Source organism: Rattus norvegicus, chromosome 6 (genome assembly GCF_021556685.1).
Source record: "Rattus norvegicus strain SHRSP/BbbUtx chromosome 6, alternate assembly SHRSP_T2T, whole genome shotgun sequence".
Taxonomy (NCBI): Eukaryota; Metazoa; Chordata; class Mammalia; order Rodentia; family Muridae; genus Rattus; species Rattus norvegicus.
Window position 1 is genome coordinate 15,914,285 of NC_141539.1, and position 23,635 is coordinate 15,937,919.

General features: G+C 42.6%; 1 protein-coding gene across 3 annotated transcripts in view; it reads right to left on the bottom strand.

The window, feature by feature from the left end:
• Positions 1-23,408, bottom strand: part of Ppm1b (protein phosphatase, Mg2+/Mn2+ dependent, 1B) — a 60,677-nt gene extending 37,269 nt beyond the window's left edge. For 2 of the 3 annotated variants that reach the window (NM_033096.3, NM_001270619.2), the window contains 1 exon segment: positions 22,176-22,567. The gene's annotated coding sequence lies outside the window, so the exon portion shown is untranslated. 3 annotated transcript variants of the gene reach the window in all.
• Positions 23,409-23,635: the final 227 nt, after the last annotated feature.

The window sequence follows — 23,635 nt, forward strand, 5'->3', positions numbered from 1 at the left end:
ACACAATACCCTGTCCTCCAAGAAGAGAAGCAGCACATTCCTCCCCATGACATGTGGATTAGGTACAGTAACCGCCTTTTCAAAGAACACGACTGATGGGGAGATTAACTTCACCACTAAGCCGACAAGTCCTTCCATCAGCCAAGGGATCAGGGTCAGTACCAACAGTCATAAATCACGTCCATATCAAGTTCATCACTTGATACATGATAGAAATAGAACATTACCCCTGTGGTCTTCCTCCCCACAGCCTATAGCCGCTAATCATAAGAAAAGCAGTGGATAAATCACAATATAGAGACATTTTACAAAATATCCAACCAGCGTTCCTCCAAATTGTGACGGTCATAAAAAGGAGGGAAAGTCTGAGAAACTGTCACAGGCAAATGGGACTTTATAAGACATGATGGCTAAAATATAATGTGGAACGTTTATGTAATTTGGCACATTTACATAATGTGGTATATTTACATAATGTAGCAGATGTAATTGAATCCTGGAACAGAAAGGAGTTAGGTAAAAATAATAAAACATGAATAAATTACAGGTGTGAGTTAATAATGTGTCAAAGATACAGCTCAGCAGTTCCCAGCAGTTAATACTCCTGCATGGTGTCTGCATTCAGTTCCCAGCCCAGCGGGCAGCTCACAGCTACCTGGTAACACCAATTCCAATGGATTTGACCCCTCGGCCTCCACAGGCACCTGAATATATGAAGTATACATTAACTCACAGAGGCACACATACACATACATATGAAAATTAAAAAATAGGGCTGGAGAGATGGCTCAGTGGTTAAGAGCACTGACTGCTCTTCCAGAGGCCCTGAGTTCAATTCCCATCAACCACATGGTGGCTCACAACCATCTGTAATGGGATCCGATGCCCTCTTCTGGTGTGTCTGAAGACAGCCACAGTGTACTCATATAACTAAAATAAATAAATCTTTTTTAAAGAGTCATGAAAAATAAAAAATAAAGTCACAATCTGTGACTCATATAAAAAAATTAAAAAATAAATCTCAAAAACTAAAGCCCCAACACTTGCTCACTTCACTAGTAAGTAGAGCTAAACAGTTCTTACGAGTTTTGGAATGCTATCAGAACCTGGTACTGACAGGGAGGAGACAGCCATCTGAAGCTCATTTACTTGGCTGGCAATGAGTGAGAAGTGCCAGCTAGGAACTCACAAGGACTGTCCCAAGGGAACCTCCCTGTGGGCTCACTGACTCTGCAGTATCCTTTTGCTATACTCTGCGATTACAAGCTAGTCACTAAGCCCCATCAGATTCAGGGGGAGGGAGGAAGTCCCACTTCTTAAAGGAGAAGACTAAAGATTTGCAGGTGTGTCCCTGGGTGAGAGAATATGCTTAGCAAGCAAGAGGCCCGGCGGTTCAGCCTCCAACGTGGTTTTTAAGAGTGCGTGAGTGCCAGTGTGCTCATGTGCCCGGTGTGCGTATGTATCATCAAGACAGCGCCGGAGGGTCTGGATGTAGACACACCACGTTTCACCATTATGGACCAAGGTGGGAGGGAGGCCTTCCTGAAAGCCCCTGGCTAAGCTGGCAGGAAGGCAGAGGCACGTGTATACTCCCACCACAGAGGTAGACAAGGGGATCAAGGTCAGCCTCAGCCTCAAAAGGAGCCAAACAAGTTCAATGGCCGCCTCAGCTACACCAGACACTGCCTCAGAAGAAAGGGTAGGGCTGTAAGTCTGCATACGGAACACTGAAATACTTTTGGTTTGGTAACTCCTAGAAATTTTTGGAAACTTGAGGAAGGTAACCAACTGCTCGATGAGGTATTCAGTAATTTCAGGTGACTGATTTAGAAACTGCTTAAATACAAGAATATTCCATGAAATGCTTAGTGCTCCGCAATCACCCTACAGTGAAGAAGCCTACTAAATGACATCCACACTACTGTAACTTAAGTTTCCATATGGACGACAGACATATGACCAAATCACACAATGTAATACCACCCCACCTTAAATAAAAAACAAAAACAAAACCAACAAAACCAGAAATACCCTGTCCTTTATGAAAACACGGATGAACCTTGTGTCAAGTGAAATACGCCACACGAAGACCTTGCGGTAGCTGACGTAATCTAGTACTGCACGGTTACTATGCTGGACTGTGCAGAGAATGCCAAGACAGACATTCTGGACTCAGGAGGAATAAAATCACTACAGGCCACACTGCAGCACACAGGAACAAAGCCAACAATACTGAGACTGAGGTCTTGCTGACTGGAGGGAGGCTCCAGCAGCCTACAGACCACTGCTGGAAACACCAACTAAGTACAGGGCTTGGAAGGCGGTAAATCTGAGTACTGATTTTAGAACTTTCTAGCATTTTCCCCCTACAAATATTTCCAATCCAGAGTTGGTTTAATACACAGATGCAGAACCTGCAGATTACAGAGGGCAAACTGTATACAGAATCTAAAATCATCAAACCTGGAAACAGGGTAGAATGATGCATGGGGAGTGGGGGGGGCGTGGCGATCAGGGAGTGTGGTGGTTTGATTAAAATGATCCTCATAGGCTCATAGGGAATGTTACTGCTAAGAGGTGCAGCCCTGTTAGAGTAGTACGGCCTTGGCGGAGCAAGTGTGTCACTATAGGGTGGGCTTTGAGGGCTCATAAGCTTAAGCTATGGCAGTATGGCTCAGTCTCCATGATAGTTTGAATAGGTTTGGCCCCCCCAAGGACTCAGGTTTCAATGCTTGGCCATAGGGAGTGGCACTACTAGGAGGTTGGCCTTGTTGGAGGAGGGGTGTCACTGTGTATAAGCAGCTTTGATGTCTCAGGCTCAAGCTCCACTCAATGTGGAATCAGAGCCTCCCTCGCTGCTTTCAGATCAAGATATATAGATCTCCCTGCATGTTGCCATGTTTCCTGACATCATGATAACAGACTAAACCTCTGAAACTGTAAGCCAGCTTCTATAAAATGCCGTCCTTTATAAGAGCTGCCACGGTCATGGTGCATCTTGATAGATGCACAGGAATAGAAGTCCAAAGACGACAGGGAGGTAACTGCGACGGGATATAAATAGCCAGTCAGACAGTGTGCGCATCTAAACTGAGTAGGGTGGTGCTCACATACAATCCCAAGGCAGGAAGAACACAAATTTGAGGCTACCCTGAACTACACTGCAAGCCCCTACCTCACACACAGACCGAATGTAGGAGCTGGCGGGATAGCTCCTGGATTAGGAATGCACAGCATACTAACTACTCCTGTAGTACCCAAGTCAGCTCCCACAACAGCGCTGGGCAGTTTACAACTGCCTATAGGGACTCCAGCTCTCAAGGCCCCAAGGCTCCAGGTCTACTCAAGCCTCCGCTCAGTCAAGTGTAAACACCTACGAACACACTCAAAATGTATCTTTTAAAAATAAAAACAATAAGATTTTTAGAAGTATCTTAGGTAATAGATATTAGCTTAATTCAACTACTCCAGATAGATAGATAGATAGATAGACAGACAGACAGACGGACGGACGGGAATGAGACACATAGAATTCTCTATATAATCAGCACACACACAGAATTTTAATGTGTAAATTTTGGAGGTAAAAAAACTAAAATTAGTTAAAATGATAGAAACTGTCTTTAAGAAAAGTTGGGCTTTTTGAAAAAACCATCCCAAATCACAACTCCCTTGGGGTTGGGGATTTAGCTCAGTGGTAGAGCACTTGCCTAGCAAGCTCAAGGTCCAGAGTTCGGTCCCCAGCTCAAAAAAAAAAAAGAGAGAATTCTCTATATAATCAGCACACACACAGAATTTTAATGTGTAAATTTTGGAGGTAAAAAAACTAAAATTAGTTAAAATGATAGAAACTGTCTTAAAGAAAAGTTGGGCTGAAAAAACCATCCCAAATCACAACTCCCCACACTGAGAGACTCAACAACAGAAAATGAAAGGAAAAGAAGAAAAGGAGGAGGAGGGATCTGTCCATCAGACTAGGGTATAATATCTGGCTACTGCAAGAATACAAAAGGGAAGAAATTTTATCAAACAGCTGAGAAGTTCCCCCAGCTAGTCAACACTGCAAATAAAGACTGAATGCAGAACAACATCTGAAAACTGATTGGATTTCCAAAACACTAGTGTAAAACATGAAGTCCTAAAAAGTCCCAGAGAAGGGGGAAAAACTAGGTCACAATACCGAACCAGAAATCAAAAGAGCATCTAAAACTCTCTAGAATATTACCTGGTAAAGTGAACATGCAAGTTATTTCCTGCAGAACTGTTGTTAGAGTACTTGATCAGGAGAAATTCTCACAGAAGGAAAGGCACACAGAATTAGTGTAACACTACAGAAGTCTGGTTGGTAGCCACATGTATCATCTTAAAAACAAAGCTAAAACGTGATGCTGTTCATTTTTTTAAACTTAGAAAACTGAGGGTTTATAAGTTTAGAAACTTAAGTATGTAGCAAAAATATGTAAAATGTATTTGAATAACGTAAAAATTAAAATTACTACCAGGATGCTCTTGGCAATAGTTACTTCTCAGGAAGAAAGGTGACCGAGAAAGAATGTGGACGAAAACAGTAAAGTGTTACTGCCTTACTCAGGTGGTGAGATCATGGATCATTACTAGTTTAAGATTAGTCTACGGAACTAGTCAACTACTTCCATACGCCATACTTTCTCTTGATATTTTACACTATTTAAATGGTCATTAATATCCATAACTTTAACATATACTACAGTAATACCCCCCAAAAGGATATTTGTTCTGTTTAATTGTGGAGTGTGAAAATGCTTCAGAAACTGTTTAGCCAAAATAAATGCCACTTCTGTTTTAACAGGCGTCTGATCTAACACTTACAAATAAAAGATCAACTCATTTATCTGTTTACTTGACTTTCTGAAAGCTCTTTAAAGCTACTTTCAAAAGGAAAGAGAAGAGGCAGTCTGATGGTTATGTGCCTACAGTCTCAGCAAGCAGGAGGCCAAAATAAAAGGAGAGGCGGGATGCTCTGGGCCAGCCTGGGGTACACACAAACTCTGTCTTAAAGGGAGAGTGGAGGCGACTGTAAATGTACCTTTTATTTATCTGTATTAATTTTCTTCTCCAAGACTTACAGCACCCATCTACTAACCTAGGCTTAGCCACCATAGCATCCTATCTGGGCCTAGAGTATTTTCAGCCTGAGACTCACTGCCGCATAAAGCTCACCCTTTCCAGCTCTTTCTGAGCCCTGGCTGGGTCACCTCAGCCGATCTGGCTCAAACTCCTCTCCAAGCTGACTGATTCAGTCTGGCTTCTCTCTGAGCATCTCCTGAACTGCTCTGCTTGGTCTCATACTAACTTTGGCATCTGTTCTAGTCTTTTCTATCTTCTGGCTTTCCTGTCTTCACCTGTGTCTAGCATATTTGCTCTTTTGCCAGTTTCTGTAAAACTCTCCCAATAAATACCTTTTCTCTGTCTGAACTGCTGCTGCGCTCGTTCTCTCTCTCTCTCTCTCTCTCTCTCTCTCTCTCTCTCTCTCTTTTCTTTTTTTTCGGAGCTGGGGACCGAACCCAGGGCCTTGCACTTGCTAGGCAAGCGCTCTACCACTGGAACTGCTGCTCTCTTAAGTACCTTCCCTTCCTTCTCTCTTCTCATGAGAATTGGGCATATTCTATTCTGTCAAATCATTTTCTGATTCATCACTTTGTCTGCCACTTAATTAGACATCACTTTTAAAACAGGGCTGCTTCCTTCTACAAACTAACTTTACCATCACTGTTTGGGATTAAAGGTACTAAGGGCTGAGTCACACCACAACTAGAAACCATTTTTTTCAGTAACTATCAATCTCAGGTGATCAAATATCCTGCAGCTGAAGACTCTATGGATAATAAGTTTTAGTACAACAAAGTCAAGTATGTGCAAATTTATAACCAGCAAATCATCACATACAAAAGGCCTAATATTTTAACCTCTGCCTCCTGAGTGCTGGGATTAAAGGATACTCAACCTAGTTTTGTTTTGTTTCTCAACACAATTTAAAATGTCCAAAAATGCTCTTGGGAATAAGAATGGGGTTACACCTGCCCATGAACAGGGCACAGCACTCCTGAGACCCCAGACATTCAGAGACCCAGGGTGCAATTAGAAGGAATGGGTAAGTGGTAGAGAAATGGAAGAGAAACAGAAGGATGTAGGCACATTGAAGAGAGGTAGAACTAGAGACTTAATCAAAGGTAGCGAGAAACAGCCTGATGTGAGTAGCTGGTAAGGCACTTAGGACCATGGCCTCGAAGCAACAGGAGTCTGCTATCATCAAAGGCCAAGGGAACATCCCTGGTCTAGACTGCTGCTGGGACAGGTTGATGTCTGAGGGCTGTGCAGAACTGGCCCCATCCCTCACCTGGGCCTTGTGAGAGACCTGGCCCTGCCCCCAGCTAGCTGCAGCAGTCAGAATGAATGAATGTCACGACCCCACGTTCTAATGCAAAATAACTTTAAAGGAAGAATACTGCTAATAATTACAGAAGTAAGAAAATGACAACACTGACGCACACTATCAAACTACCTAGGACAGTAAAGCAGAGCAACTTTACACAAACACATTTTGTGTAATCACTAAATGTGTGCATGTGGAAGCCAAAGGATAGCCTTGGGTATTGTTCTTTAGAAACCAGCCACTTTGTTTTTTGAATTGTCTTTTAAGGTGGTGTCTCTCACTGGCCGGGAGTTCAATGATTAGGTGAAGCGAGGTGGCCAACAAGCCCCTGGGATTTAAGACTGCCACCCCAGAGCTAACATTAAAAGCATGTACAACTGCACACAGAAAAGATTTTTAAACCATGGGTTATAAGAGATCAAACTCAGATCTGATGTTTATGAAAAAAACCACTTTATTGAGTTATCTTCCCAGCCCAAATTCTATTACTTGTTTGTGATAATACACAGCCCTGGGTCAAGTGCTAAATACAGAAAGTTAAAGTTTTAAGTTATTCTGTTCATGTATCCACACCACTGAGCATGTATGGGGGAGATAAATAACAACACTGTTCTGAGGTTAAGGTCCATGACCTTTCTGGATCACACAGCAAAGTTTGCAAACTTCTCAATACTGCTTATGATGCTGTGTGTATGCTCAGCACAGGGAGGGGCACTATTCGGAGGTGTGGCCTTGTTGGAGTGTGTGTGACATTATGGGTGTGGCTTTAATACCAGCTGCCTGAATTGAGTATTCTGCCAGCAGCCTTCAGATGAAGATGTAGAACTCAGCTCCTCCTGCACCATGCCTGCCTGGACACTGCCATGCTCTCACCTTGATGATAATGGACTGAACCTCTGAATCTGTAAGCCTGTAAGCCAGCCCCAATTAAATGTTGTCCTTTATAAGAGTTTCCTTGGTCATGGTGTGTCTCTTTACAGCAATAAAATCCTAAGACACTGCTTAAGATGACTTATGTCCATACTCTATTCATCTGCAATTAAAAGGAAAGACACCAGGCCTACTCTGTTTGGACATATTGTCTACATGCTATGTAAGACATTAAATTAATCCAATTTCTATAAAATATGGGGAACACACACTCTCCAACATCAGTAAACTCAGACACTAAACACTTGGTTTCATTCTTTTTTCCATGTTTTTAAAATTACATTTTGGGTTGGGGATTTGGCTCAGTGGTAGAGCGCTTACCTAGGAAGCGCAAGGTCCTGGGTTCGGTCCCCAGCCCCGGAAGAAAAAAATAAAATTACATTTTATTTGCTGTGTGTATGTATGGGATGCACATACCATAGTGAGCTAAAAACCCCTACAAACAAGCTGCTTAGAATAGTGCCTTTCCATTTTCAAATTGTACCGAGGACACACTGTGTCCTCATCCAGACTGTACCAGCCCAGTGCCTCTTGCTAGACAGGCCAACAGCTACTACCACAGTTCTCAATGTTAGTTCTCAAATGGCTGCTCCAATCCTCAACTCTAGTTCTGTCAACTGCTTGAAGGAGCAGAGAAAAAGATCACACATCCTCTCCCATCAGGAAACTCACAAAAACTAAACAATTGGTCCCCACCCATTTCTTAACGTTTTATTTGTGTCTGTCTGTCTGTCTGTCTGTCTGTCTGTGGACACATATGTCACATGCGCTTGTCAAAGGACAACTTCCAGGCATTGGTTCTCTCCCACGTGGAGTTCAGGAATTAACTCAGGAAATCAGGCGTGGCGGCAAATGTAGGCTCTACCTGCCCAGTGAGCTACCCCCTCAGTGCTGCCCATTTATTTTCTATTATTGTGTTTTGAGAAAAGTCAACCTAAGGGTTAACTCTGAAATCCTGTTTTTCCTGCTTCCCCTTCCCAAGTGGTAGGATTACAACAGGAGCCTGCCTTTCACTTCTTAATGTTTTAGTATTGAAGCATAAGTTATTTCTTCTTCCAAACAGCACAGTAGCATTACTTAAGATTTTTTAAATAATCATATGAAAGTTCAAAAGGATTTGAACTATCAAGCAATTAATAAATTGATTTTACCATTTTATTGTACTAATTAGGTAAGAAGACACTGATCACACCCAGCTCATAGCCAATAGATGTTATTCACAGATATAAAAGCCTTTGAAGCTTTAAAACTTCCTCAAAAGTGAAACTTGGGAGGTGAAAAAAAAAATCAACTCATTAAGTCACAAATTTTGTGACATTAATTTATATGTGATAGAGATCACAAGAACAACTCTGACTTTCTTTGCCTAGTTTGAAAGCATAGAAAGCATTATTTTTCCCTGAGCTGTGAATTCAACCTAGAGCTTCACACATGCTAGACACACAGGGCTACCCATACTATGTCCAGGGGTTTCAAATTTGGGGCAAGAACAATGCCTTCTTAACCCCATCTAAGGAAAGTTAAGTTTTACCCCGATAGTTAAGCTACAAAAGACAAGTACAGAATTGCTGACAGTTACGTCTTTGTTTAGCCATAACTAGTCTGTTCTAAAACACAGGCTACATGCAGGTCTTAACTGTGAACAAAGCATGTCTATATACAAGCTACACTTTCCTGTCTCGAAGGTAAACTTGAAATTAGAACTTCTCAATGCAGGACAATGAAGCATATAGAAGAGGAATTAGGTATTGACACCATCTATAATCCTAGAACTTGGGGGTGTCTGTTAGGCAAGAGAATTGCTGGGTGTTTAAGGCTAACCAGGGCTAGAGTGAGAATTTCCCCAAAGAAAAACTGACATCACTTGTGGTCTTTTTAGCAGACTGTGCTTATCTTTTAATTATGGGCTTATGATTGTAAAGCTGTAAATTATAAATAATATACAAGGATATGGATGAATCTCACTAACCACAATAAAAGAAAATACATGTCAAAAGTATATATGGGAGTTGGAAAGAAGGCTCAGGAGTTAAAGAGCACTGACTGTTATTCCAGAGTACCAGTGCTCTGACTCCCAGCACACCGGGAGGCTCGCTTCCATTTCTAACTCCAGCTGGAGGGGTCTAAGGCCCTGACTGGCTTGCACAAGTAATGTAAGCACACGGTGTGCACACACACAGCTAAGACACCCACACACAGTCCTAAGACTTTTAGTATGTACTATATGATTTAAATGCACGTGGTGTACACATAGCTAAGACACCCACACACAGGCCTAAGACCTTTAGTATGTACTATATGATTTAAATAAAAATAAAAACAGGCCAAACTATTACAATATATGGAAACCATGCATATGATAATCTGGATAACTATAGAAGCCAGACAAACAACGTCTTCTTCATTAATAGGGACAGGACCTAGTGGCAGGCTTAATAAAGCCACACAATTCTGAAATGGTGTCAATGACTTTTGGGATTCCTGCAATGAGTATAAAATAGATGTCACACTTGAAGAAAATACTAAATTTCAGTTAGGGATTAGTGAAGACTGAAACCCGCCCTTCTTTATTCCCAGATACAGGTATGTATGTATGTATGTATGTATGTATGTATGTATGTATGTATATGCATGCTCCAGTTAGAACAACAAAACCAAACTAAACCCCTGACTTAGTCTTGGACAAAACATGAACTTGAAAGAGAGAATAGTAGTGTATGTCAGGTGGCACCTATTTTTCATCCAGGCAGCTGGATTACGAAGGATACACAGGGGAGGGCCTTGTTTGGGTATGTGTGAAGGATCATTAAACCCACTAGAACGGAGTGTTAGGAGAGGAGGAGCCTGAAGAAACAAGTCTTGGACAGTGGTTCTCAACCTTCCTAAAGCTGAGACCCTTTACTACAGTTCCTCACTTTGTGCTGACCCCCAACCATAAAATTATTTCACTGCTATTCCATAACGATATTCTGCTACTTTTATGGATCATATTGTAAATATGTGATAATGCAGGATAGATTATCTGGAACCCTGTGAGGGTCATGACCCACAGAATGAGTACTACAACATCTACTAATCAAAAGTGGAGAAACTGAAGTCAAGGTCATCGAGACTCAGCAAGCAGGAGTGTGGGGGAGAGCTGAAGGAGCATTTACTGAGGATGAAGTGATCAACTGTCAACCGCTATAGACTCTACTCCACCAGACAGAAGAGTCACACAACTTAAAAGCATTTATTCAGTGCCCACAACCACCCTAGAAAAAGTACTATTGTAATTGCATTGCATATACGTACACAAACGGGTGAAGAAACAGAGGCACAGCTATCAAGACAGCAACCAGGCACTCAAAGCCAGACCTCTTACCCTCACTTCTCCCACTCTCAATTGGACTAAAAAGCTCTCAGGATAAAGGTAATCACCTCCCTTATTCTTCGGACTACTAATTATGTCCTTCTTCATATTTATGAAGCAGTAGCTTGAACCAGGCACTCCTGGAATTCCAGCACCAAGGAGAGGGTATGATTCAACATGAATGTCAGGATGGTTCCCAAGTAAGAAGAAACCAATGCCATGTAACAGAGCAAACGCTAAAAACTACAAGTCAAGAAAGCTCTCCTCAAATAAAACCCCAAAACAACATACTGAAAAGGTGGAAACTAGCCCAGGAAAGATGATATTAAACATAAACTCTTATATTTTTAAAAGGAAAAATCCTTTCTACCTTCAGGCAAAAAGAACAAGTTGCATATATATGAGAGAAAATAAAACTGGCATCAAACTTTGACAGCTACCTTCCATGCCATGTGTTAAGAGGGATACTCTAAGGCATGCAGCGAGAGAAAAGACAAATTTTGCAAATGATTTGAGGGAAAAAATTTACAAATAGCATGAGGCCCTGGAATGTTAGGTCTGAAGAAAGGGTCTACTGAGGACAAAAAAGCCATCCTGTTGGAGGGTCACTGTGGCAGTCAGCTAAGAATCCATGCCTGCCATTTCTAGCTGTAAAAAGCCAAAACTGTCACATTCTTTGTCACCAGAGTCCATTTACTGTGGGTCAAAAACTTGCAGACATACCCAGGTATGTCCTTGTCTTTCAGATTGCCACACTTCCTCCCTTGAGCAGAAAATAGACCAATTCAATCACCAGCTCAACCACTTACTCTGTTTTAACTCTGACCTAATTACTTAAATCCTCAAGTTTGTAGTCTTACCTTAAAAATGGGGGGGGGGGGGGGGGCCAGAGTATGGGAGCAACACTACAAGCATGGTGACTTATACATGTAATCCCAGCACTGAGGCTGGGAGGCTGAGGCAGGAGGACTGCCACAAGGCTCAGGCCAGCCTGGGCTATGGAGACCTTCTCAAAAAATAAAACATGAAAACAAGCCAGATGTAGCTGTGCACACCTTAATCCCAGAGCTGGAGATGCAGAGGCAGGCAGATCTCTCTGAGCTCAAGGCCAGCCTGGGGTACAGACAGAGTTCCAGGACAGACAGCTAGGGCTACAAAGAGAAACACTACCTTGAAAAACCAAAAAAAGAAAAAGACCTTAAGGATCATGTCCTAAATCTACAATCGCTATACAGCTGGATAAATGAATAAATTGTTTAAAATGACTATCCTTTCATGTATCACTCAGTGAACCTTTGAGTGTTTCAAGCTGGCTACTATATTTAAATATTCCTTTCAGTTATTTTATTTTTGAAATCTTCTCAATGACTTCTGAAACCAACAAGCCCACAAAAAGAGAGGAAACAAAGAAAACAATACATTTAAGCGTTTTTCTTTTCTGCCTGCTCTACTGCCAATGAGGGTACATGAAAATCTCAAGGTATTAGCCATGAATCCAATCTGTGCGTTCCACGCTGCTGTCCGTCCGGCTCACCCTCTGGCTGAAGGTCTTACTCGGGCTTCGTTCTGACTTAGACGCTGCATTGTTTTATGCACAGTTTGATGAGTTCTTACAATGAGCCTGTGTCACCCCAACAATTCTCATCCCTCTCAAATACTGCACTCCCTTGTCAAGTTCACCTCCCTTTCCAATTTAGGGCAGTCAGTGACCTGTTCTTAGGACAGCAGTTCTGCCTCTAGAATCGCATGGCAACGAAATCCTATGAGACACAGCGTCCTTTGTGTCTGGTTTCTCTCACTTCATGTCTGAGATCCATGTCTGCTGTTTGTCCTCTGCTTCTGTTTCTGTTTAATCGCCTTCATGGCTTTGGGTTTTAAAGAGACTGAAGCAAAGTCTCCCGGAAGTAGGTTAAGGATACAGAGCCTATTAGCAGCCTGAGTGTGTATATTAAAAGCTTAATATTCTAAAGAAAAATGATTGGTTTCCTTGCCCAGAATTAAGATATATTTTTCCCCAGCTAGTAGTGCTGAACCAGTGAAGAGAACTACTCATCACTACTGGAGGAGAAGACAAAGGCTAGCACAACTTTGGACTTTGCCATGACTTTACGCTTGATTTTAAACAGACAGAGATCACCATTTTAATCTCACCCAGACTCAAAAGTTGCCTCAACACTTTCCAATTGAGAATGACAGTGAATCGAGCTCAGGGTACTCTGCTTGACTTCTAGCTTTGTCATCGTCTCCCTCCCACATAAAAAGATACAAATTATAAAAAGCAAGTTAAGGGGCAAGCAAAGTTTTCCTGAGTCTTTTGGAGAAAATGTTATTTATAGGCCTGACTGTCTGTTTTAGTGCTTTGTGTAAAAGGAGTGAGTAGAACAAGACTCCATCTACACAGTTACAGTCCTGACACCACAGAAGAGTTTGCCTAGGAACACCACTATCTGAGGTCCATTGTGTCTAATGTATTTGGTACCTAGAAAAGTTCCTCGTGACAAAACAAACAAACAAACAAACAAAAAATACAGCCACTCTCAGCCTCTAAATCACCAATCTGCCCAGGAAAGTAACTCAGATAGTAATGTCTTACCTGGCTGAATTAGCCTGTTTACCATTGTGGTCTCCGAGGGAGACTTGAAGCCATATATTTCACAGCACAACACTTCATTCTTGCTAACAATTCCTTCTGGAAGCTAACACTTGTATTCACTCATTTTACTTTGGCTTTCTAAGCTGAACTGAAAGGTAGACACCTGCCCCCCACCACAAAAGACACTTACAGTTCAGCCAAAATTAACTTCTGCAACCTCTACTGGCTTCACAGATAAACTTTTTTTTTCTTTTTTTCGGAGCTGGGGACCAAACCCAGGGCCTTGCGCTTCCTAGGCAAGCACTCTACCACTGAGCTAAATCCCCAACCCCTTCACAGATAAACTTTAAATTTTACAAATTAAGTTTGAATCTGCCACCTCTGTTCAATTGCAGTCTAATAAATAAAATTCTTACCCAAACAATCTGCTATTTCAATGTACCTACTAGTATTAATGACAAACACTTCTTGTAACCCAAAGCAGAAATCATCGTTCTTCCAACCACTATTTTTGGAATTCCTAATGTTCCATTCGTGCTGTTGATTAAGTGTCCCTTTCCAGCTACCATGCTAATCTTCCACATCATCACCTGAGGTACCTGCTTCCCCGCTCAACTGCCATCATCTGCCCTTTCTCTAATCTAACAACTTTTTTTTTCTTCTTCTTTCTTTTTTCTTTTTTTTTCGGAGCTGGGGACCCAACCCAGGGCCTTACCACTGAGCTAAATCCCCAACCCCACAACTTTTGTTTTCTTAAAACATACTCTAAATGTCCCATGGGGAAGATGTGATGGCTTCTCATGTCTCAAAAGTGGGGATGGAGGCCTAAAAACAACAATAACAGAACACCCCACTAAATACAAAATAATACCTAGTCTAGGTTAATCCCAGTCTAGGTTAACCAGAACCATAGCCTCTAAACTGCCATGCCTCAGCCCTAAGCAGGAATATAACACTATGCACATGCCCACCTCAGTCTACTTGTTAGCTAACCAATGAAAACAACAGCATTCCAAACTTTATCCTACCCTCTCACTACTTCTTTAGTGATCCACACTTAAAGCGCCCACTCACTGCAAACAGAGGGCACACTAATAAATTCCCATCACCTGCTGTCTTTCCTGATGTACACAAAGCAGCCCCTCCTAGCCCCTAATGTCTAGCCTGACAGCTGCTTTTGAGGCTGCTCTGCTCTAGACCAGAATCCATTCAGACTGGCTCTTCTTAAGGAGCCTTAGGTCTAGGATCAAAGAAAAACGAAGCAACAAGAAAAACAATATAAGTAATTTCTTCGATAAAAAGGAATATATAGGGGTTGGGGATTTAGCTCAGCGGTAGAGCGCTTGCCTAGCAAGCACAAGGCCCTGGGTTTGGTCCCCAGCTCCGAAAAAAAAAGAAAAAAAAAAAGGAATATATAGTTATAATGAAGTCACCTTGCTCTCCCCACCTACTAAAACACTATACTAATCAACTTAACATTCAAATCAAACATCATTGTAAGCACCCAAACTTCAATGTATTTTACACTACCTGGATGGAATTAAGCTGGTTTCTAATGTCGTAAGTGAAACCAATGGTTATTCTTATATTGTAAATAAATACAACTAAATTCACTTTAGAGTAGAAACCTAATCTTGAGTCACTGCAACAATGAGGATCACATCAGCTTACTCACAAATGAAAAAATCATGAATCAAAATAAAAACAGACTCAGATCTTTCAGGCCTAGTGTGCAATGCTTGTATAATCTCAAGAAAAATGTCTGCCTTTACCAAACTGGATCAGTACACAGAACCCTCAAACCTTGTGGCTGAAAAAGGCCCACAGTCAGCAACTGCTTCACAGGCAGGAGTAGGACAACTTCACACAGAAAAAGCAAAGGCACCAGAGGTAACATACGAAAGTCATGGAATTAGGGGAGCAGTGACAACAGACAACCGAGGACAGGAAACTAAAAACAAATTAGGAGTATCAATCATCCTTTAGCTGAATTGTCAAATAAACAGCCAGAAAACAAAAGTAGCAGCCACAAGTCAGTGACAGTATTATCAGATACTAGTGGTCAGCCATTAATCATTCAACTAAGAACAGAAAAGAACAAGGTCTTTTTCCAACTCAAGTAATAGCATGCACTTTGCAGACTTTCCCAAGCCATAGTTTACCTTTTGTGGTGCTGAAGATCAACCCAGGGCCCTGACCTAGCCCCATCCTTACCAGTCAACCGATGCACTTAAAGTACGGTCCCTCTTCTCACTAGCCTGCCACATCCCCACTCTCCCTTACGAAAAAGTCTCCTCTTTTCACATTAGACACTGAGCGGAAACAACTAGTTCCTAATTTAAGGACCACTTTTCTGTCTCATTCTAAAGTGAAAGCAATATTGCTCTGAAGTACAATTTCCCCTTCCTAACAGTCCAATTTTTGTCCAATCATTCAAAAACTCTTCCTTTCCTTTTTTAAACTAGTGAAGCTCAGAAGACAAGGCAGTACAAACCTGTAGTCCCAGCTACTTGAAAGACTGAGGCAGGAGATCACTTGGTTCCATGGCAGCCTAGGCAACAGTTAGAACAAACAAAACAACCAGTTAAGTTCTAATCAGTTCTAAATGTGTAGAGAAACATACACATCCTGTGTTTGAAAGCAGCCAGAGGAGTGCAGCTGCACAGTGAACTCAAGAATCATGACGATCTAGACTAGAAGATCTACTGGGGGAGGGGTCTCTTTTTTGTTCAACACAACCAGAAATGGTACTCTGCACCCACATCATTGAACCTGAGTTACAGAGAGCTACATTCAATATTTTACCACTGTGAGCTTTTTACGCCTCTGTAGATTGTAGCCTAGAGTAAACAAAAATTACAGAAAGCATTTCAGATATTAAACTTGTATCATTTTGGGTAATTTTTTCTCATTTGTAGGAAAATATAAAGGACTACCTACATTAAGTAGAAATACCAGGCCCTTACCTCAGAGGTCAATGTTTAATTTGGGGTAGGAAGACCTATACCATCCAGAAAGACTAGATATCCTCAAGCAACAGATTAACTCCTATGTTCTCTAACTCATAAGAATATTTGGAGCAATTACACCGAATCAAGAAAACGCAATTCTATTTAAGAGCCAGTGACAGCAGCTTCGAGCTTAAAATACTTTGAAATCCTTCTTTTTTGTATGTTTTGAAATGGTAGCCTTGGCTATCCTGGAACTTGCTCCATAGACCAGGCTGGACTCAGAGAGACCTACCTGCCTCTGCCTCCAGAGTGCTGAGATTAAAGGCCTGTACCACCACCGCCCATGAATTCCTCTAAACTTTTAAATTCATCTACCTATCCTTTGTCTGTCCTGCTTCTTCTCAGGTACCTACCACCTATAAAAATACAAACTATCCACTTGCTTCACTCTGTTATATTCAAACTGGAGAATTTAACCAATGTTTTAGTTTTCATTAAAAGATCATTTTCTCTCTATGATACAATGTATTTTTCACTAACCATCTATTTTGTAGTGAAGGTCATTCTAAATAAATAAAAATCACAAGGCTCCTAGAGACAGATGTTATCCTCCATTTCTCCCTCAGTAATTGGTTCCATCCCTAGAAGCTCCTTCAACAGTAGATAGACAGCATCCAAGAAGCAGACCCTTTGCACCTAGGTCCTGTTCTGCAACTGACACAGAGTAGGTTTTCCAAGTAGTGATGCTTCTGAAGTCAAGATGTTTAACTTTCCGGAAGTTCATTTAAAGCTGAAAAACACAATCTTGATGATACTTCTTTTTGTTCACTTGATTCTTTTTGAAACAAAGTTTCACTATGTACCCAGACTGGCCTGGAAACCTAGCATTTCAAAATTCTCCAAAGGAAAACATTGAATCTATTTTAACCTTAACAAGTTAATAAAGTATTTAGTACTGTAGGGACGAATGGGGCTCCTATTGGAGTACACTAGTACAAGAACACCCTGGACACCCCACCCACCCACCCACCCACCAACCCACACACACACACCCCCCACACACACACACACACTCAACTTGGCAAGTCATAAAAGCTTCAAAGTGGTAAAGTGCTTTAAATATCACAAGCCTTAGGAGTAAGTCTACTGTGTAACCTACTGCTGCAGGGCTTGTGGGAGGTGGGGGCGGAGGCAGAGAGAACTGAGTCTAAAGCCAGCTTGGTCTACTTGAGTTCTAGAGGCGAGAGGGAGGGAGCTAGATAATGAGACTCCTGGACAGAAGAAAAACCCAACAAACAAACGAGGTACATGTTATGCCAAGATACTGTAGATACGCCACTTTACTTCAGAAGTGGTTTGTTTCAAGACCATAATTCAGAAGCAAAATGTGTCTATTAAAATTAAATTGGGGAAATACAGAACTTTGAAATATGGAGAAAAAGAAAGGTATGGGCTGGGCGTGTAGCTCAGTAACAGATGGTTTGTCTAGCACGTATGAAACCCTGGGTTCAATCTCACCTCAAAAAACAAACAAACAAACAAAAAAAAACAGAAAACAAAAACAAAAACAAAAAAAACCCAAACACCAAAAAAAGTGATCTACATGTTTTCTAGAATACTAGGTTATTAAAAAATTTTAAATAATTAAATCTGCAACATAGTATTACATCTAAGTTTGGAAATGTTATATAATCAAGAAGTCAGTAAAAGGTCCTTTTCCCCTCACTGACCTAACCGCCTGATCACACTACTGAAAGCTAATGAAAGGGTGTTCTTTCTGGGAGGACTGGGGACCAGACCCACCTTCTCAACTGAAACTACACAGACACTGACTAAAACTGCTCTACTTGTGAAAGGACATGAAAACCAGCTGGGGCTGCAGCTCAGAGATAAGAGTACTTTCTAGTATTTCCAAGGTCCTAGGTAGGGACTATACCATGAGCACAGGAAAGCAAGGAGACAAGGAGGGAGGTGATCAAGGGGCATGAACAGGGATTTCCAAATGACTCCCTAATACAGCGAGTTGAGAACACCCAAAGCAAACAGGAGAGCAACAAGGGTAAGAGCAGCACTGGGCAAACACCTGCTCGGCACTCACAAAGCCCTTGTCCTAGCTCTCAAACCAGATGGGCCTGAACACTCCGGTAACCCTAGAGCTCTCAGGAGTGGGAGGCAGAGGGTCAGAGAAGTTCAAGGAGAACCTGAGATTTGAGGCCAGTCTGGAATAAAGGAGACCCTGTTTACAAAAAAAAAAGTAAAATACGACTTATGAGACTTTTGTAGCTTTTTCACATGTACTCATTAACTGGTAGGAACTGGTAACAAATTCTGTTAAGATAATCTATACTCAGCAAATATAAAACACAAAATCTAAATAGTTCGCAAATTTATTCCACCTTACCTTTACCCTGAGTTCACAGAACAGTGATATGGAAAGTAGCCTAATTCATATCTGGAGCCTTCTCAAATATTCAAGAATCTTATCTCATATCCTCAGCTAATGAATCCTCTGACTCAATAAATACAACTCTATTAACATTCTCAACTATATTATGCAACAAAACTGAAAACAGCAGTATTCAGGGTCATTCTAAATCTAAAACGAGTTCATTAAAGTAAACGATAAGGGCTGAAGAGATACATTGGGGACTAAGACTTGGCACCAAGTCTGATGACCTAAGTTGCATCCTTAGGACTCAACATGGTAGGGAGAACTGGGTCTGACTTCTACTCACTACCACAGCAAGTGGCTCCAGGATAGGCAGCCCCCCCTCACTCTCACATATAAAATGAAAAAATGAAACAAGAACAAGGAAGAATCACAGAAAACCTAAAACTATCACATTCTTCAAATCTCTACCATTAATTATACCTTAAAATTACTGCATAAATTCTATTAAATTTTAAAGTTGAAAAAATTAAAAATAAAAACCACAACCAAATATCCTTGTATAAATCTGATACCATTGATTTTTCCCTAATTTCTTAGAAAAAAAAAAAAGAAACAATAAATCACCAAAATTGTATTTTGAAAAAAAAAAAAAACAAAAATAAGTTAATTGTATTCATTTTGGTAGCATTTTTTAACGTAGCCTTGCTTTGTGGCCTCTGGAACTTGCAATATTTTGCCTCAACTTTCTGAGTGCCAGGAGAATAAGCCACTATTAGGATTACATTATTTTACTCCTTTGTATGCAAGGTAAGGCTACCATATAGTTTTAAATGTTTACACTTAACACACAATACTTTGAAATATACATTACACAGGTTCCAACATTAATGGTGGGAGGGAGAACATTTGCTCTCAGCATGAGATACAATAAAGGAGATATTTACCAACTCGGGCACAAGGACACAGAAAGACCTTTAACTCTTGGCTCAGCTAACTTTTAATAAATCTCCAGATCGAAATGATAGTATATGGCAAATGAGTTCCACTAAGAAATATACATCATAGGAAAGAAACATTGTAACTTTGAAGAGCTACTTTTTCTGATCTAATCAACCTACGAATCAACTGTTCTTGGATGCACAAGTATCCCAACCCTTTTGATGATATCATCTTAGGGGACTGATTAGTTACTGACTACTGACATAAAACTGTACTGACAGGACCATCACAGGAACTAAAACGGCTCTCACTTACTCCTGGAGTCTTCAGACACCAGACAGCCAGCATTAGAACACAGGTGTTGAACGCCCTGCCCATAACTTATGGAGAAATACCAACTAAAATATGAAAGCTCAAGTGACAGCATACATGAACATACATGAACATACATGAACAAAAGGTACCAGGCAGAAACTGTCTTAGGAGAAGGGTGTGAGAGAGAAAAACAAAGAAAATAACAACCATTACTAAGCAAAAACAAAGAAAAATTAAAGCTTTAATAGAGAGAGCTCAGGAGCTAGAGAGCAGTGAGAGCACTTGCTGCTCTTTTAGAAGACCGGGGTTCAGTTCCCAACACGGAAATGGCAGCTCACGACTGGCTGTAACTGGTTCCAGGAGATCTCATGCCCTCTCACTCCCTCTTGGCCTCCACCAGCACCAGGCACACACGTGGTAGTGCGCGTGGATCATTTACACAATGTAAGCAAACACTCATAAAACGAATATAAAAAATAACTTTAAAATATGAAGAGAGAAATGAGACAAGAATGGTGGTACATTATAATCCCAAGAATCTGAGGAAGGAGGACCAGCCTATGTTACACTGTAAGCCCAAGGTCAGCCTGAGTTACATTTTGAGATCCTGTTTCAAAAACAAAAAACCTCTAACAATTAGGGGGAAAGGGGAGGGGTGTGTCAGATGTGTGTGGAGAGGACTACTCCACTAAATAATAAACAGTGAAACAGTAAAAAATAAATTCTTGTAACAGCACACTCCCTGTCCATCTGAAAGGACCACAAAAGCATCTCTTTAAAGAAAAAAAATCACCATCTAGCTGAGTGTGTAGTACACACCTTCAAGCCCCGCACTTGGAAGGCAGAAGCCAGATTATCTGAGTTCAAGGCCAGTGTAGTCTACACAGCTAGTTCAACACCAGCTGGGGTTATATAATCAGCTCCCCATGTCCTGGTCTTAAAATAAAAGATTATCATTTAATATTATTGCAAGTTTAAGTCTACACTCTTAGAAAATTCTCTAATAATCAGAATAACCTCCTTACTTAGAGATGACATATTTCAAAGAGGGCCTACAAAAGGAACACTGTAGTTGCACAACAGAGAAAGCAAATGAAATGACATCTATTAACATGTATGGCCATGGCGTGTTTCTGCCATTGCCCAGAACACACTGTGACTTATACTCTCTTCACTGCACAAACCTACCACTTCTCCATCCATGTAGCCGCTCAAACATAAAGAGTTCCTGTGCTAATCCCACAATGAGCCTCAGTAATTCTCACATCACAGTAGCTACAAACCTCTGTTAACAGAAAAAGAATATTTTCCCCAAAATAGCCACATAACACGAAGACGACTCAAATTCCCTAATAATCCCTTTATAAGACTTCTGCCAGCTTTATTTTGATACGTTAAACATGTGGGGCCTATTTTAAAAGTTCCGGTGACTTACCAAAACAGCTTCGTAGTTGTTTTTAAGTTTCCAAGTTGTTTTTAGAAGCGCTTGAATACTGATGAATTTGGGGAGCTATCAAATCCTTAAGAGACGATTTTTTGCCAAATAAAATGGGCAAACGTCCTAGAGGTGCTAAAACTGATATTAGAGGTCATTCAACTTTGTAAAAAATGAAGACATGGCGCTAACATTCACCAAGCCCTTCATTTATAAGTTTATTTCAGGGTTCCTTTCACTCTGTTTAATGACACTTTCTTTCCTTAAAGGCTTTTAATGATAAAATGATGACGGACCACATAATACTGACCAGTTTATTCTTAATGGAACTCAAGTAAAGTTGGGATAGAGTTCATAGTAATTTCATTTAAGAAGTCCATTATTAAGCACGACCTCCGAAATTTTCGGACAGTGGTTGTGGGGCACATACAGACACGACCCGAATCTGGTTAGGAGCAAGAGAAACGGTTTAAAACACAGGAGGAGGAAGGAGGCCCAGAGAGGCACAGACAGAAAAGCCAGAAAGATTTCACAAGGAAGTAGAGCAGAGCGCAGGGGAGGGCAGAAAGCGACCCGGAGAGTAACGCCGAAAGGTGGTGTTTTCCTGCGCGGCGTGCAGGACTGGGTGAGCCGCGGCCTGGGGTGGCCCGCGCGCCCATGGGCGCTGCCTGCATGCTGGGGCGCGAGAGGAAGCAGCGGACTTCCACGCGAGCGGGTAAACTACTCCCTCGCCGCGCCCCCCGAAGCCTCGAGCGCGAGCGGAGGCGATGGCCCGGGTCCGGGCCTAGCCCGGTGCTCCGAGAGCAGGCTGGACTGACGGCCGTTCCCCACTCGGCTGGGCGCAGAGCGGCCTTACCTGGGGCGAAGGTGGAAGGCAAGGTCTCGCGGGCTTGCCCGCCGCACAGCCGCCCGCGGCCCCCGGCTTTCTCCCGAGACGCGACACCGCCTCCGCCGCCGCTTCGCCCTCGGGGGCTCGGCCACCGCCGCCGCCCGAGCTGTTTACACCGTCCGGCCCCTCACGCCGCCGCCGCCGCCTTCTCTCCAACCCAGCGCCGCTGCCGACTCGGCCGCCGCCACCTCCTCCGCCGCAGCCTGATCTCTCTGGAGCATCTTCCAGCCACCGGACACAGAGAAACAGAGACTCCAGCCGCGCCGGCAGGAAACTCCCCCGCAACTGCCAGGGGGGACCAGGCGGTCAGAGTACCAGCGGCTTTTCCGCCATTGAGCAGCGGCCGCTCCGCTCCTTCTGCAACCCCCTCCCCGCACTGCCGTCTTTCCCCGCCCCTCCTCGGGCTCCGCCCCCCAAGGGCACCCATTGGGACGCCGCGCGTGTCACCGCTGCCCTCGGTTTGCTGAAAAGCCTGTCAATCTACGTTCTCCCGCCCAACCTGGCCCCTAGTACCCTCTGTGCTTCTCTTTCCCCGCCCACACAGCCCCGCCTCTGATTCTTTAATTTCCCATTGGGCGTCAGTGCCCACCTTTAATTGGCAAGGTCAACTATCCATCAAACACCGCCCACCAGTGAGGCCCAACCCTTCATTACCATTTACTTTATTCAGCCCCACCTCCGCCTTGCACTAACTCCCGACGTCACCGGCCTGCCCACCCTAGTAGCCATAGGTAGAGTCCTCTGTCAGTCAAATTACGCCCCCCTTGGAGACCGATTTCCTTTTCTGATTGGTCCAAATGGAGGCCTGGCCCTCCGATGATTGGCTTCCCCTGCTTGTCCTTCACTGAACCAATTTCCAAGTCCGTCACTTCGGCTTTTTTTAAATGAACACGCAAAAGTATCCTAAAAGGGATTGGCTAGTCTTCGGAGGCGGCCAAGCCCCGAATCTGAAGACCCTGCAGTTCTGACCTCTATGCCTCGAGGAAAACGAACACCATAAAGAAACCAACGGGCAGTCCACTTATAGGTGGAAATTTGTCCCACCCAGAGTGGAGAGATCCAGCTCCTGATTGGCCAGAAAAGTGTCCCTAGACCCTCATTGGAAGAGATGGACGCCTCTCTTTGACTTAGAGCTGTGAAGGGAGAGTACAGAGAGGTTGGAGAAAGGGCCTGGAGAGAAGGCGTTGTTTTGCTTCAGCCACGGGTGGGGCGCACGCGGGAGTACAAAACTGGGCGCGTAGGGCTCTGGGGAGGTGTTGCAGGGAGGGAAAGAGCCCGGATGTTCCCTAACAATGAAATCATTTCTGACCAATCAGAGCCTCATTGTTGGGATACCTGCATGACCTGTCTCCAGCAGGCGAGAGTGGGCGGCAAGTTGAGAAGGCTGAAAACCCACTTGAGAAAATGGGACAAGTAATCCCTTCAGG